Genomic DNA, 4,560 nt, shown 5'->3' with positions numbered 1-4,560 from the left:
TTCAGAAGAACTCATCTCTTTTGCATCTGTAATCCGACGCTTTTTAATCGAAAAGCATCGACAACTATCGCAAACCTTTGACTGAATGGTTAAGGAGCTATTCAAAGCAGTTTTAAGAACATTTAATGCCCGTTCATCCTGAACTACTAATAGATGACTCTTTGGTTTTAAGAATTTGCCGCAACAAGAACACTGTTTTTTCGGCATAATAAGTGGTAATTAAATCTTAATTCGCAAGTAATTATTTCACCTGGAAAAATAAAGAGAATCTGAGACTGATGTACAGAACTATTAAATAATAAGGATTTAAAAAAAAGTGTATTCTCTCATGCCTATGAAGTACCTGTGCAAAAAACTTACAATCGCTATGAAACTAGTCGATACTGATAAAATAAAACTACAATAAATTAATCTGGAACAGATGTATGTACGCAGTCATATCACATACAGTGGATAAGAACTCTTTAACAGGTCGAAACGTGGAAGAAGAATGAAGGAGAATATAGCTAAAAGCACCGGCAACAAACGCGAATGCACATGAACGATAGCGTTTTGTTTCCTATTCCACTGACTTTGGTTGATTTTAATCTCACTCCTCTTTGCCCAAGGGCGTCAAAGTGGCTAAGACCGGCAGTAAATGTTTCTTGAGAAAAATAACTTAAAAATAATAAATTAATAACAATAAATTAATACCTTAAAATAATATGCTCGGTTTTTCATAAAGTATAAAAATAAGCCCTATTTTGAAGGCTAAGTACCTCGAAAAAATGATGGCTTTAACATATGTTGTAACGCACATACGTGCGCAGTTTTTGGCCAAGTATGATCTTCCGTGAGCAATACGAACAATGTGAAACTTAGCATGATTTGAATGAAAGTGCGAAAACCCATGTAAAATACGAACATAAAAATGACTATATCTTGAAATCATATCACTCTCAGGAAAATTCCTTTTAAGGGGTTATGAGACCTAGTTAGATGAATAAAATAAAACATGTTTGAGGCCAATCTGTAGATGGCCCAAAAACCGGCCTTGTTGACCCTCCTCCTTTAAAAGAAGAATGTAGACGATTTTAAAGAAAAATGTTTCAATTTAGTAAGATTATAATAAATAGATAAAAATTGAGTAAATGCAAGAAATATTAAGAAGAATCGATGAGATTCAAATCGAATTTTAAACATTAATTCTGTTAGAAACTTAGATTTTTTAAGAATTTAAACATAAACTTTAGAAACTTTAAGGGAATTCCGAAAGATTTCAAGGAGGTAAAACTATTTTTCTTAAAATTCCTGGGAAAGATTTATTTAGTAGATTATGAGTCAATTTTTTCACATCTTGAATTAAGGGACATAATTCTTATTAGGCCTTATTGTGCAATTTTGTTACGCAATTTTTTCAATTATATGTTGGTTTAAAAATCTACTTTCAAATTTGGGTAAGTTTAGAGTTTAGAGTAAGTAAAGAGTTTTGAAGAATTTTGTTAGTTTTCACAAAAATGAAAAAAATTATTTTAGGTTCCTAGGAATAATTAAAATAATTTTTTATTTCAAAAAGATTAATTTTAGGAGAATATTTTAAAGCGTTTCATAACATTTAAAAAGACGTCAATCTTTTAAAGATTAGATGACCTGATAAGATTAGGGAAAAAGAATTATTTTCCTAATTATATTTTGAACGCTGGCGTAACTTCCTTACCGCGAAACGCCGCATTGCGGGGGGGGGGGGGGGGGGGGGGGGGGGGGGGGGGCTTCATCTGTGAGGGGGCCCCTTACGGCCATTGGCAAAATTATGTTTTAATTTCAATTTTTTACATTCTTGTGCATTTTAAAATAATTATTCACTTGAATTATAGAAATACGAAAGAATATATCAAACATTTTTCAATCATTTGAACAAATATTATTTGTTTGAACAATCCTTTTTGCAACCAATATTTAAAACTTTATTTTACGAAATAAACCTAATATTCTATGATTATGATAGCAGTAAATTCTGCTAAAAGCTTTATGGAAATTTTTACACAATTAATTTTTTCCTTCCACATTTATTTTAAATGGAGCATAGATTGCTTTCGAATAAAAATTGCTTAAATATTGACACGTCTTTTTTTTAACAAAATTTATTACTCGAAATCATTCCATATTATGTTTAATTCAGAATTTTTAACAATTTTTTAACAATTTTCAATTTTAAGAGAATACTTAAAACGATTTTAAAACATCACATAAGATTTCCAAAATTACCAGAAACAAATTTCAAAGTTTTGAAGACAGTTTAGTGGGAATTTAAGTTAGTTTAAAAGATATTTCTGAATTTAAAAATTTTAAAATAGATAAACAATCTTCTAAACTGCCTAAATTTTTTCCTAAAATTGCGTAATCTCTTCTGAAATAAATAAATCTGATTTAAAATTGTCTAGATCCTTTTTTACATGTATGAAATATTCTGAAATGATCTCGGCTAATAAAAAAACGCAATCTTATGGATTAATGCAGCTACAAGCAGCTATAATTTTAAAAAAGTGGTGAAGTTTGAATTTATAATGATGTGCACAATGCTTTCCTATCTACTAAGCGAAGTAAATGTTTTCTCAAAATTACTTCAAGCAGAAAATATAGATTTGAGTCGTGCACTTAAAATTTTAAACACAGCAAGGAAACATTCGAAAAAGTACAAACTTGAGTGTGAAAAGTGTAGGGAAGAAGCTACACAAACATCTAAAAAATGGGGTATTGAACCAGTGTTTGTAGAAAAACGGAAACCAAAGCGTAAGAAGTATTTTGACATTAGTGAAGAATTGTTAAAGATCAATGTCTTTAACCACACCTTAAGGTGTCTAAGGTCTAAGGCATTGTGAAAACATAGCTTACAGAGAAATTACAGATTCAATATCATGAGGATTTCACAAAAGAATTTTCCTTGCAATTCTTCAACTTTATCTCATTTTTAAATAGTAACAGGTTCAATGAGACGTCAACAGTAAAAGATGTATTCCGCACTTTACTCATTAAATACAGCTTCATAGAAAGCGATTTTTTAGAAGTAACCCCTTAAGAATTTATTTAACTCTGCATGTTACAGTCGAAAAACTTGAGAAAGGACGTGCAGCAAATTAAAAATGATAAAATCCTATTCACGTAATAGAATGCATCAAAGTCGATTCTTAAATCTATCTCTACTAATTATCTATTAATACTAATTTTTAAGTCAGAACTATGCATAATGTATGCTATAAATTATCTAAAATAAAATATAATTTGTTATACATTATAAAAAGAACTATGTGAGATATTTAATTTTTTTAAATGTTTTTTTTTAATTTAAAAAAAATAAAAAACCTAAAAATTAGTGTAGAAGAATGAGAAAGATGCGCCTGGAAATTTTGTACAATTATCAGTCTTTAGAATTAAAATTCGAATGATTGTTTTTTAAATTACTTTCAGCACATTCCTTCTCAAGCAGAATCCCCGCTTTTAATCGCGAAAGGTTTAATTATTTCCAATCAAAATGAGTAATTACATAAATTTTGAAAATTCAAAAAAGATAAGTTGGAATAAAAATAATGAAAGAAACTCCCTGGGAAAAAAATAAATAATTGTTTTGGAATGAATTCTAAGAGAAAATTAAAAAAAAAAGATTACACAAAATTTTTTATTTTTTCATTAAATTTTTAAAAAGGTACGTAAACATTTTGATGCAAAATTTTGTAATTTTTCCATATTACTTAACTTTAAAAAAATTAAGGTACATAATTTTTTCAAATTTGAGTAAGTTTAAGAGATATTCAAAGTTTTTGAAAAGATTCGAAAATAATTAAAACTTTCAAAGATTTTTAAAGAAATAATTAACATAATTTTTCATTTCAAAAAATTAATTCGAAAAGATTAATTTGAAAAGATTAATCTTTAAAAATTATTCAAATTTTTCCTGATTTTATTTAATTCTGCCAAATTAAAAAAAAATGCCTTTGAAGTTTTTTAGATGCTTTGGGAATATTTTGAAATATTTTAAAATGTTTTGAAACGTTTCAAAATAATCTTTTCAACTTAATTGTTTGAATGAAAAAATTATGTTAATTATTCCTTTAAAAATCTTTGCACGTTTTAATTATTTTCGAATCGTTTCAAAAATTTTGAATATCTCTTAAACTTAATCAAATTTGAAAGAATTATCTTATGTTTTTTTTAATAATCGTGTGGAAATTTGTAATAATTTTTTATTAAAAAAAATTTATTTAAAAAAAAAATTGAAGCCGATTTTTAAACACATCAAACGATTTCCTAAAATTTAAAAGAAGAGTGTGGAAGATTTTTAAAGCAAAATGCTGCAATTTGATAAGATTAAACAGTTTTTCTACATTTCGAATGATTTTTTTATATTTTGATAAAAACTCGAGAGAGTTACCAATACCTTGAAGAATTTAAAACGTTTCAAATAGATGAGAAATTTTAATAGTGTTTTTTAAAATCCTATGAAATAAAAATAAAATATCTTTAAAATCTCCTAGGACCTTTTCTGACACATCTAATATATTTGAAAATCTCTTTTTAATTTTCTTA

This window comes from Belonocnema kinseyi, chromosome 8, assembly GCF_010883055.1.
Source record: "Belonocnema kinseyi isolate 2016_QV_RU_SX_M_011 chromosome 8, B_treatae_v1, whole genome shotgun sequence".
Classification (NCBI taxonomy): domain Eukaryota; kingdom Metazoa; phylum Arthropoda; class Insecta; order Hymenoptera; family Cynipidae; genus Belonocnema; species Belonocnema kinseyi.
The sequence above is the reverse complement of the archived record's forward strand: the minus strand, read 5'-3'. Positions refer to the sequence as shown.